Here is a 13,262-nt window from a genome sequence, read left to right on the forward strand (position 1 = left end):
ATAACTGGATATAAAGGTCAAGAAAAGAATGTTAAATTCATACGTGCCTACCTGGAAGGGGAAATCAATACACACTCAAACACAAAGTTGTGGTAGTTTCATTTCTGGCTGTTTCACGTACCAGTGAAGTTAGCTCTCTCTCTTTTGTATTTCCTTGCTCTCGCATGCCAGGAATAAACAAAAGACCACTTAATCAGAGCTCTAAGAACTGTTTTCTTATTCCCCCATGTCAGACCAGAAGACTGGGACCTATTAAAAATCTATTTACCAAAGGGGGAACAAGAACCTAATTCAGTTTTCTTGCTATACAGACATGACTACCTGAAAGAAAGGTACCTAATGAATTCCAATTACCCTTTTTTTTTTTTTTAAACTTGTATATATTTTCCTGTTACAGACAATGTAACCATTAGTAGGATGTCAAGGAATAATATAAATAGTCTTGCAACATTCTCTGTAATACCGCTTCTGTGTGTTATTCTTTAAAATACTGGCCCAGATTTCCCCCTCCAGTAGAGCTATGTTGTGCCACGCCACCGACACGAAAAAGGGCCTAATGTTGAAGCAAACACCAATGAAAGAATCAATATTTTGTAAGAGGACCTTCTTGTGCTGTAGATCTGTTGTAATGGCATGTCCAGGGCCTTCCTGTAGCCCAGTGATCCCAACAGCTATAACAGACTCTTGGAGACAATGACAACTAGCATAATTTACAGTGGTGGCTGACCCAGCACACAGTCAGCCCAGGACAGAGGGAAGCACAAAGGTTACTTAAGACATCTATGCATATCCCCCCAAATAGCAATGTGCACTTTTCACCCACAGGCAAGAACAATGGTCACAATATCCTTTTACATACATTTCCCAATTCTTTCAGAAAACATACATTTGTTCTTTTTGCCCCCCTCCTTGTCCCAACAATGAAATCTTTTCTTGTAGATTTGTAATGTGTGCCCAAATATGCTACACAGTCCGATAACAGGTAAAAGCACCAATTTCCCTTATTTCATTTTTTTAAAAAGGATACTAAATATATTACTGTATTTGGTGGCCTTTAAATATGAAAACTTTGCAAAGTGAGTTTGGACTGAGTTAATATAACTATCTTGGGTGTTACTCTGCTTCACCCAATCCATTTTTAGTTGACCAAAGGCTTCAGTGTTACCATGAGTAGCATTTCTAAGTTGCTGAAGTTATTTATTGCTCAGTTACTGTGGTATCTGCCTTATACCTAAGATAGTCAGAAGTATCATAAAAAAAACTTAATATTTGTTTCAAATGTCAACTTCTTGCAGAATACAATTATTTCTACAGCATCTGTTAGCAAGAAGTCAGAGCAAAACCTAATGCATTTTTATCTCAGGTACTTATCATTATGGCCCTTACAGTTAGGCCTAACCGCATTAGGTCTTAGTATCTGAAGTCTACTTTAACCATTCTTCCCAATGTTCCTTTCTCAAAGCATGGAATACAGGCCTTCCAAATATGTACCTACGATCCAAAATAAAGGACAAATAAATGACAAACTGTAATCTGTGGCTTGTTTAGCCCCTGTAACAGTCTTCAAGAATTAGCAATTCTGAAAAACATTTAAATTACCACCCACCGGAATGAAGCAGGTTGAACAGAGGTAAATTTAATTGAAAAATTGTTATAAAAACACCTGTACTGAAAGAATAATCCAAAGGGATGAAACTTAAGTCTTCTGTTATTTCAAACTTATACTTACATAATGAACTGATCCAGAAAGATAACTTTAAAAAGCACAATAGGCAAAATATGGGCAACTGCAGTGTCTTATGTGCACTTTCTGATGTTTGGACAGATAAAGACAGACGTACATAGGTACATCCAAGCCATCATAACCTGTCATATTTTTTTCTTCTTCACCTGGTTGTGGATCAGATAATCTCACAAATCTGTGACTAATGTAACAAATATACCAAATCTACTTTTAAATTATCTTTATATAAAAGATTACATTGATATCATATAAACAGCTGCTGGACTGTTTACATTTACATGAGAAATAAAATTATTTTTTTAAAATCATGGTCAAAATTCTACGAAATTTAGAAAACATTCAGGAAAAAACTAATGGGTGCACAAAGAAATGAACTCAAATCACCCCAACTAACAGGGCTGGCACTAGATTATTCAACTAATCATCCAATCTATTGTGTGCCCCAATAGCACTATCAGTCTACACTAGACTGTAACATCCTTCCCAAAGAATTTTTCTTCTATAGAAACCAAGCACACTGATGAGGCATACGATACACAAGTAATGTCTGTGCATCAGGGAAGGTGACTCCTCCATTATATTTATTTCTATAGCCAAGTAAAATCCATCCAAAGACCCACTGCAAACCTGTTGTCAATGACAACCTTATGAATTCATACTTGACTTGCCAGCCATGGAAGGAAAATGAAGCTGGAGGCACCTGCCCCTACAATATCTTACTGTGCTGAGCCTAATCAAAGGCCAAACCTGCTTGAGAGTCCTCCATCTGGGGGATTCATTTTAAAGTAAGAATATGCAAGCCTCCCCCACTCCTGAGAGGAAGGCTCTTAATTGTGTGTTTTAGGGCAGATACGATAGTAAAAGAAGAAAAGAAATAATACATGGCAGGCTGTGAAGTTATATTTCCCCAAGTCAGACAGGTCAAAACTTTAGGTAGAACAGTAGCTACATAATTAAGGGCCCAATCCCTTATTCACAGCGAGTAGTATATACACTCATACAAGCAGTCCCATTGAACTCCATGGAACTGCTTGTGTATTACTCACTTAACAGGAGTAAGGATTGAAAACTGGAGCTCTGATTAAGGTGTTTAGAAATGTCCTATCTCGGTTGAGCTGTTCAACTAAGTGTAGGCATTCTGTAAATGATAATATTCGTAATGCTACCCCTTAGGAGTCCCCCAGTGGAATGATCATCACACGTGCTGGTGCAATGCAACATATATTTCACAGTAAGTATTTAAAAGAGGTATCCTGTTAATTTAACAATTACAGAATCCTAAAGTTGTTATGGCAAAAACCTGGCCCACAGCTATTATTGCTCTGGTCACTAGCGCACAGACTCAGCACTGCTATCAGCGGAAGAATCCTACTTTTTTGAGTTTAAAGAGACGTCTGTGCTTCTCTATCAGCCAGACCATGAACCTATCCCTATTGTCACTCACTTCCTTGTACCTGAGCAAGGCACTGCCTAAGTTACCTCAATGGCATAATCATTACTGGGACCTAAATACAAAGCAGATCGGGTGTATGTAAACCTAGTAACCCTCCACCCAGGATGGCTCAACTGAGTTTCAGAGTAAGTTTAATGACACTGTCGCAGGCAAAGTCCCAAAAGCTGGGCAGCCCTAGACACAACAGGCAGGTATCCCACACCCACTGGGACCACGGGCACACTGCAGAGACCTCAACAAAGAGCTTCCCTTCATACTCGAACAGCAGCGTGGGCTGCGCGCTGCAACCCATTGGGTTCTGCTAGACTTGACCACTTACGCATGCGCAATATGGGGTACCGAGACCAGTCTCCTCCATCAGTCTCTTGGGTACCCCCTTGGACAGCAGCGCATGCGCACCGCGAGAAACGGGGCCATTCTCTCCAGCCACCTCGATTGTACCCCAGCTCCCTCGCGCAGCGCATGCGTAAGTGCCAACCGCCACGGGGGCGGGAGATGCTCTCCCTCTCAGCGGGAATGTAAATCTCTACCAAGGGGCGGAGAAAGCCTCGCGCTGGCCACCCAGCGCCTCACACCGCGAGCGGCTCAGACAACAGCGCCGAGCGCCCTCTGGCCCCTCCCCCCTCGGCTCAGCGGGGCGGGGATGCCGGTCGCTTCAGCCTCCCGGTCGTTGCGATGAGCGCTGCCCGCCCCGTTACTTACATGTTCCCTCTCCTCCCCCCGCCAGTCACAGGCGGCGCCGCTTCGTCTCCTTCACCGCCACCGCCGCTTCCTCCCCCTTACTCCTCGTCTTCACGAACAAGACAATATGGCGCCCGCTGGCGCTCACCCGGTAGTGAAATTTGCGTCACTGGGCTGACCCCTTCCTGGGCAACGTGAACGCTCTCGGCCGCCATCTTTAATGTGGGCAGTAGCGTGGCCGTGAACAACTCCCTATCAATCGTCCTCTTTACTGAGGGAAACGAGCTGCAGCCTCGCTTGCAGCCATCTTTAGCAAGGGCAAGACCCAAGCTTCAGCCGCCGCCATCTTTAGCGAGGGCGACTGCGCCGATTTCACCTTAGCGCTTGGGGCGGGGAAGCCCCTGTGGCGTCAGCAGGGACCGCGGAGCTGCTGTTGGGTGGCTGGCGGTACCTTGAGCTCAGAGAGCACTGGCCGCGGCGATGAACCCCATCAACCGCCTCCCGCCGCAACCACACGCCCCACCACCTTCCTCCCAGCCTGTGCCCCACCCCTCGCACCTCCCCTCTCTCACAGACACAACCCATATCCCGCCCGTCATCCCTCACACCATTGCTTGTACCCTACCCCCACACCTCTACGTCACAACCTCATTCACCCCACATCCCAATCCCCACCCCTGCTGTCTCTCACACCATGATCTGTACCAAGGATTCCTCTACCTCACAACAAGGTGACCAGACAGCAAGTGTGAAAAATCAGGACAGGGGATGGGGGGTAATAGGAGCCTACATATGAAAAAGACCTAAAAATCAGGACTCTCCCTATAAAATCAGGACATCTGGTTGCCCTACCTCACAACCTCCTTTCCCCCTACCCAAACCTCACCACAACCCATANTTTCTTTTATAATAACTAGGCAAAAAGCCTACAGTGTCTTTTTTCCCTGTCTTAGTGACACGTACCCTAGCTAGTCCCTAATGTAATCTATCCTTATTAGAATCTCCATAACTATTGATTTGTTAATGTATATCATATGTTGAAGCCATTCAGATGAATGGCTTAGATACACGTCAACTACAAATTTCTATTTTCATCTGGTCTTCCAATATAAACTGTTCTAGCAATTTGACTACTAGAATTAAATGCCTGATCCTGAACCACTGAAGTCAGCGGAAGCAGACTCAGTTCCTGATTCATTATGCCATCTGACCATATGCATAAGACTGTTGAGCTAGAACACACTAGTCACCTCAGATTTGTTTTGCCTTCCTTGTTCTTTATCATGTTATTGACCTACTTACAGCCTCCCACCTCTACCACTGTGCCAATATCAGTATGTGCCTCATTCCAACATCTTTCTGTTATCTGGTACCACTCTTCCCTTCATTCATCCATATTAAACATCTCAAATAATGCAATGCAATCTACACTCTGCACACAAAATTACAAGGTTGTTCAGGGGAAACAGGCATTTGATAACCTTTTAAAACCATTTTCAGTCATTTCTCTATTTGAAAGGAAAAAATCAAGCCTTACATCTATTAGTTTAGCTTCAGCTTGAAAAACAAGTCTCCACAGAAGCAATAGAGACTTGAGTCCCTCTATAGTTGATTTTATGTTCTCTGAATCCTGCAGCAAAGATATTGTAGAGAAGAGCACAAGTAAACTTACAAGTACTACGTGTGTGCAGTTTCCATGTCTCATTAAGTTTTATAGTAATTATGTATCTTTTGGTGTTTGTGAAAGGTACTATTTGAAGTAGCACAAGGTATTTTCCAAGTACATAAAAATAAGAGTTCCCACTCTGAGGAGCTCAGATTTAAGAAATAGTTAGCACCAGACAAATATCCTTGGAGACTAATATTCTCCATTAGTCCACAACATTTACAACATGGGAAACAGCCAGTGCAAGCTTCCCCATGCTGCCGCAGTAACATGCATGAAACCAGTATTTGTCCGGGGGTGGAGGGGAAAGAATAGTCCATTCTCCAGGCCCATTCATTCCATGAACTTTCTGGTTAAACATGACATAGGCTGGAACAGCTAAATGACTCTGGAATACAATGTTTGGATTCACAATTCAATTCTTCCCCAGGTGAAAGGCGTGGAGGGAGTTCCAAATTTTTGAAGAGTTTCAGGTCCATCTCTAGGCCAATTGACTATATCGCCTATATGGCATGATTGCATATTGTTAATTATTTCATCTGCAGAGGAAACATTTTCAATTGGCAAAAATCAGTACTTGGTCCTGCTAGTGAAGGCAGGGGGCTAGACTTGATGACCTTTCAAGGTCCCCTCCAGTTCTAGGAGATAGGTATACCTCCAATTTTTTTTTCACTATAGCTTTGACTGTCAAGTACTCATCTTGCCAAATTCTCACAGAGACTTTCTTTTTTAACTGTGGAAGATGTCTTACTCCTTTATTGTAATATTTTGTCTGATTGTACTTTTCCAGTCTTTTTCTCACTATCACAGTCTCCTTAGTCAGACTTTGTTTTTGTCCCATATCTGGTAATCAATATTTATACTTTTGTTGTAGAGGAGTTCCATATTGCCACAATGTAGCTCTATAGTTGAGTAGTGCCACAAATGGATCTTCTTTATAGCCATTGCTTTTTTGAGCAAGTTCTACACTGGCACTGCAAATAGCAGTGTGGGGGCTGACTGTGCTGTAGTAGTTAGTGCCAAAGTAACTGGTGTTGAATGAGTCATTGGTACTGCAGACTTGGTACCAGAGGCAATAAGTTTTGCTCCATGAGACATGCCAAGAGTCTGGTACCATGCTTCCTTTGGGCTACAGCAGTACCCTAGTCAGGCTGTGAAATCCCCTTAGACTGTGAACGAAGAAGCGATTTCATTCTCAGTATGCTTGGGTCAACTAACTGGGATATGCCCCAATGCTTTCTAAAGGAGTGATGCTCCTTTCTTACCTCTATCAGAAGTTTTAGCTGATGATTCCATAGCCCTGTGAGAGTCTATAGTCAGGGGCACTGTAGAGAATGGGGCTTAGCTAGCTATTGATCAGGAGTTTAGCGGGGCACTTCTGGAATCAAACTCAGTTAGTCCAGGGGGGTCTTGCTTGCCTGGGGTGAGGAAGGTCAAAGCCTGGTCCAAGAGAAGAAGTTTGAAGTGAGCCTCTCTTACCTTCTGGATTCTTTGTGAAAGGAACCTAGAAAAGGTTTATTTATCAGGGGTGTGTCTGTCTTTGAGGCAAAAAAGGCATCTTGTCTGACCATCATTAAGCAGCACAGGAGGGACAGTTTTGGGACCTGGGAGTCTTAGGTTCAGTCATGACTAAGTCCCAGTACCAGGAGAAATAACTTCTCTCCAAAAATATCAGTTATGTTAATGGGCCAAAACTACACCGACTACACATTAAAAACTCCTAATCTTAGCACTATTTACAAATATCTACAATAAGTGGTTTAGAAAGTTTGCTGAGATGCAGACACTGTTGGGGTTCTGTCTCTCAGCCATGGCCGTAAGAAGGAACTGTGGGGCAGTTGGGCCCACTCCATCCTTTATTCCCTTGGCATGAGGACATTCAGGGTGCATCCATGTCTACAACAGAAACTGCTGGCCAAAAGATTCCAATCCTGAGTACACAGGATACATGTGCACAAGGTGTGGAATATATATGGACAGGCACTCAAAGAATCTTAACTTATAAGACATTTACAGTAAGTTCAAATTGTCTAATATTCTAATTCTCATTTTCTTTCAACTTACATATTAATTCCCCCCGCCCCCCAGGACCCATTTAGTAGGTATATTCAGTTGGGGTTATAGATAGCACTAAGGTGATAACACCTTTAACAGCTGGTACCCTGCCTAAGTGCCATCAGATTCTTCATCCTTGCTGTCAGGCACACATTTGTTATAACTGACACTGTCTGTTGGAAAGCAAGGTAACACTTGGGTGTGAGGTCACGAGATGGTTATAACTCTCAATTGTGACATCAGAGTTGTGCAATACCTCTTCTTATACACTTCTTTTGCAAAGGACCCACAGAAATTTCTGCACAACTTAAGATTCATGTGTGATGAGGGTGGAAGTAGGTATGGCTGGAGCAGTGATGGAGAGGGATAATTTTTTTAATTAGATCTGTAAAAATCCGTGTTGAATTTATTTAAAATAGACCAGATTCTAGTTGTCAAAGACTTAACTCTGAAATTTGAAAGCACGCAATTAAAAATACCCTACATGGGTGTATTAAAATCATCCTTTATAAATGGGCCCTTTTAGTAACTTTAGGGCCTGATTCTGTAACCAGTGGAGTAAATGGCAATGGTCCCATTGATTTCAGTGATGCAAAATCAGACACTCACTAGTCATCATGGTGCTTACCATTGTGAATAGTCTCATTTATTTCAATGGTATACACCATGATGACTTAGCACTGGGGTGGTGGGCAGAAATATCTACAAATATTTGAAGTGAACACTGAGAAGAAAACTATTTATACAACAGAGTGCAACTTGCAGTTTTATTAATAGTATAATAAAATAGTGAAATTAGTGTTATAATAGTGGGATATAATTAAGAAAGGAAATACTTAAGATGAATATTAGCAGAAACTTTCTGATCTATAAGGTTGTAAAATAGTCTCTCATGAGAAGTGGTGGAGGTACATTATTTGGCATTAGACTTGACAAAAGACAAATGTACACAATGAACAAAAAATGGTTACTAACCCTCTGTAACTGTTGTTCTTTGAGATGTGTTACATGGGTCCATTCCAATATAGGCATGTGCACGCCCAGAGCACAGTGGATGGAAATTTTCCCCTCAGTGGTATCCGTTGGGTCAGCTCTTGCTCCCTCTGGTGCTGCACACTCATAGCACCAGTATAAAGGGCTCACCTGACCCTGTGCCCCCTCGGTTCCTTCTTTCCGGCCAACTCTGACAGAGGGGTAGAAGGGTTGGTCTGGAATGGAGATGTGCAACACGTCTCAAATAACAACATTGTCCTGGTGGAATTCTGTGCCAAAAAATAAAAATTCTACACACAATATTTTAATATTCTCCATATTTTAATTTGCCAAAATAACACAATATAATCACACCAGTTTCAATTATTTTTGGTAATTTATTTCAAAATATCTGTCAGCAAGCATGTCTGTAACAATAGAGACAACAAAAAAGATTCAGGACTTTTTTTTTGACAAATAGATTCCTTACTAGGCATATTAATACAGAACTGTGAGTAATAGTGCATTTATACTACAATACAGAATCATATTTTCCGCATCCCTCAGAAGCACGCAAAGGCTTGGAGGAGTCAGGGATAACGGAGGAGCTCAGGTGAGGGAAGTAATTGCTGGGAAGGAGCCTGGGTGTGAACTTGGAGGGTTGTTGGGTATGGGTGGGAAAAATATGGAACAGGTTTTTTTGGGGGGGGGGGGTTGTTAAGGAGCTTCCCCCATGCAGATGCTGGCTGACCCCTAGCCTCTCCCATTTAGTGAGGCACATCTGCCCCTATCCCCGTGTGTCTCTGTGCCCTCACTCAAGCACCTCCCTTTCCCTATCCCTTGTGTCTCCACTCCCATTCAGTCCCTGCTCCAGTCTGTCCTCTCCCACTTGCCCTTACGAGACCCTGTTTGACTCCCCAACAGCCCCATCCTGTCTGTCTCCTCATATCCCCTGTCGACTGACCTGGCCCGAATGGCGCTGTGAAGAAAACATTATAGGCTCTTTCTCTTCCCTAGTGGGCCAGGAGTGTCTGCTCTCTTCTAGTGCCACAGCGCCCTCTAATGGGAAAAAAGAGGAACTGCAGCAACTTTCTGGCAGAAGCTATTTTCTGCAAAAAAATTAAAAATATATGCAGCACATGAATTTTGTGCACGCACAGTGGCACAGAATTTCCCCAGGGGTGACAACAGTTACTGAAGGTTAGTAACTGTTTTTTCTTCTTCAAGTGCTTGCATATGTCCATTCCAATGTAGGTGACTCACAAGCAGTTTATAGGAGGTGGGCTCGGAGTCTATGGACATGCTGAATGCAAGACCACTCAGCCAAAGCTGGTGTTGTTCCTGGCCTGTTGGATGATGGTGGTAGTATGCCGAGAATGTGTGCAACAATGACCAAATTGCTACTTTGCAGATGTCCTGAATAGGGACCTGCACTAGAAGCAGCCTTGGCAGCCTGTGATCTGATGGAATGAGTGGTCAGGTTAGCTAGAGGCATAACACCCGGCTGATCATAACACGTGCAAATGCATGATGTGATCCAGGATGAAATTTTCTGAGCAGAACTAGAAAGACACTTTATCCTATCATCTACTGCTATAAATAGCTGGGTAGATCTACAAAACAGCTTGGTCCTTTCTTTGTAGAAGGGTAGGGACCATCTGACATCTAAAGAGTGAAGATATTGCTCTTCTCTATTCACATGTGGTTTCAGGTAGATAACAAGTATGAAGGTTGCTTGACTGCAATGGAACTGCAAAACCACCTTCAGGAGGAAAGCAGGGTGCGGATGCAACTGCACCTTATCGTTAAAAAAAAGTCAAGGTACGGAGGTTCTGATGTGAAAGCATGGATCTCTGACATCCGCATGACTGAAGTGATGGCCACCTTCCAGGAAAGTTGTGTTAATGAGCACATCATTAGCGGTTCAAATAGGAAACTCATAAGCTTTGATAAGATGAGCTTTAGGTCCCAGGGAGTAATGGGTTCTCTAACCTGGGGGTATAACTTCTAACCTCTAGGCTCTTCAGAAAACAGATAGCCATCTCATGGAAGAAGACCAGAGCTGTTGTTGGCTGGGGAATGGAAGGCCAATATTGCTGCAAGGTGAACCTTGACAAAACAGATAGCTAAGCCTTGCTGCTTCAGGTGCAAGAGGTACTCCAAAATATCTTGCAGTGAAGAATGCAATGGTGAAACTCGGCACTGAGAAGACCAGATTGAACATTGCTTCCATTTTGCAAGGTAAGTAGACCCAGTGGAGGGCTTTCTACTACCTAACAGGACCTGACAAACCTGTTCTGACCAAGCCTGATCTCCAGGATTCAGCAATGGAGCTTCCAGGCCATGAAATGAAGAGAGCTAAGACTCAGATGGGGCAACCGACTGTGATCCTGGGGAGATCAGGTCTGGATGTAAAGGAAGCAGGGGTGGGGCCCGCCACCAAGAGAGCAGTGGTGAACTAGTGTTGCCTTGGCCATGCCAGGGCTATGAAAATGACTCAGTCCCAGTCCCACTTGATCTTCATCAGAACCTTGTGCATTAGCGGGGGAAAGTATAATACAGATGATCTATCCATAGTAGCAGGAAAGTGTCCGTGAGATACCCTGGGCTATGGCCTTGCAGGGAGCAGAACTGGTGGTACTTCCTGTTGATCCAGGTAGTAAAAAGGTCGATTTGGGGAGTCCCTGTCATAAATAGATAGCTAAGGGTTAATGTTTCTTTCACCTGTAAAGGGTTAACAAAGAGAACCAAACACCTGACCAGAGGACCAATCAGGAAACTGGATTTTTCAAAGCTCAGGGGAGGGAATGTTGGGTCTTTGTCCGGCTCTCAGCTATGAGAAGGGATTTTTCTATCTGTAAGCTTCTAATCTTCAGTTTCAAAGTTGTAAGTACAAAGGGAGGAAAAACAATAGGCTGTTATTGGTTTTTTTGTATTTACATGTGTGTAGTTGCTGGAATGTTTAAATTGTATCTCTTTTTTGAATAAGTCTGTTTATTCATATTTTTCTTTAAGTAATAGCCCTGCGTATTGTCAACTTAATGCAGAGATCATATGTGCATGTGTTTTTTTTTTCTTTCTTTTTATATAAGAGCTTTCTTTTTAAGACTGTTTGAGTTTTTTTTCTCTCTGGGTAGGCTAAGGAACGAAGGGGAGGGGAATTCTCTTTGTGTTAGATCTACGGAGGGTAAGCTCTGCAGCACCAGGGAATTTGTGGGAGGGGAAGAGAGATAGAATCATTTCTGTTCTTGTATTTGGGGTTTGTCTCTTTGTGGAATAGAGAGACATGCTTCTTGTATTGTGATGTAAAAAGTTGCATAGTAACTCTCAGGTTAGCCCAGAGAGGAAAGTCTGGGTGGGAGAGAGAGGGGGAAGGGAAGTGGGTTATTTCCCTTTGTGGTAAGACTCAAGGCTTCTGAGTCTTGGGGTTCCCCAGGGAAGGGTTTGGGGAGACCAGAGGGAGCCAAAACCCTGGAATTTTTGGATGGTGGCAGCGAGATCAAATCTGAGCTGGTAATTAAGCTTAGAGGGGTTCATGCAAGCACCCAGATTTCTGGACGATCCAGGTAGTAAAAAGGTCGATTTGGGGAGTCCCCCACTGATGGGAAATGTTCCTTGCGATGTCTGGCTGAAGGGACCACTCATGGTGACTGGAGAAAGACCTGCTGAGGCAATCCACCAGCTGGTTCTGCACTCCCAGAAGGTGAAAAGTATTGAGGTGCACTATGCAGAACTCCCATAGCTGAGTGGGGGAAGAGCATGCCCCTCTGTGCTTGTTGATGTAAAACATAGCTCTAGTGTTGTCCATGAGAACCAACACATCCTTGCCCATAATGTGAAGTAGGAATGCTTGACAGGTTAGGTGAACCGAACTGAGCTCTCTGACATTGATGTGGAGAGAGAACTGTTCTGGAGACTGGAGGCCTTTAGTCCTGAGGAGCCCCAGGTGGTCTCCTCAGCCCAGAACCAATGTGTCCGAGATCAGGGACACTGAAGGTTGGGGCCACGAAAAGGAAACTCCCACCCAAACTGCGTGCTGGTCTAGCCACCAATCCAGGAACTCGAGGACTTAGGGAGGTATAGTGTGAACTGAGTCTAGATGGTCACGGCTTGGCAAGTACACTGTGGCCAGCCATGCCTGAAGTGGTCTGAGATGCAGTCTCACGTGTTGCACCATGTAAGTGCATGATGCCATATGGCCCAGGAATCTCAGACAGCTCCACGCTATTGTAATCAGATGGACCTTGAGGGACCTTATCCAGGAGGAAGACTCTGGCCTGAGTGGAGTCAAGTACCACTCCAATGAACTCTATCCTCTATACCAGGATAAGGGTACACTTTTGCAAATTTATTAGTAGGCCTGTATGGGGAGATCTTGACAGACCAACAAAATGATTGAATCACAACCAATAATTGGAATATTGATTATCATGCTTATTGCCCAAAGCAGCCAGGTCAGTAGGCCTGTAGTGGGCCTGTACAGCAGCCTTAGCAAGAAGCCAGGAAAGGAGGAGGTTGAGGAGGGAGCAACCCTATGACCTTTCTGATAAAATCTCTATTGAAATTGCTGAGGTATGCATTTTAGAAAAACTGAACGTTTATCTATATCTGTCCTTTGGGATGTGTTTGTCAGGGCTCTCAAGAAATGCGGACTCTGCTGTAACACATCTGTCTAATTAATGGTTTGAGGA

Source organism: Chelonoidis abingdonii, chromosome 3, assembly GCF_003597395.2.
Source record: "Chelonoidis abingdonii isolate Lonesome George chromosome 3, CheloAbing_2.0, whole genome shotgun sequence".
NCBI classification, from domain to species: Eukaryota; Metazoa; Chordata; order Testudines; family Testudinidae; genus Chelonoidis; species Chelonoidis abingdonii.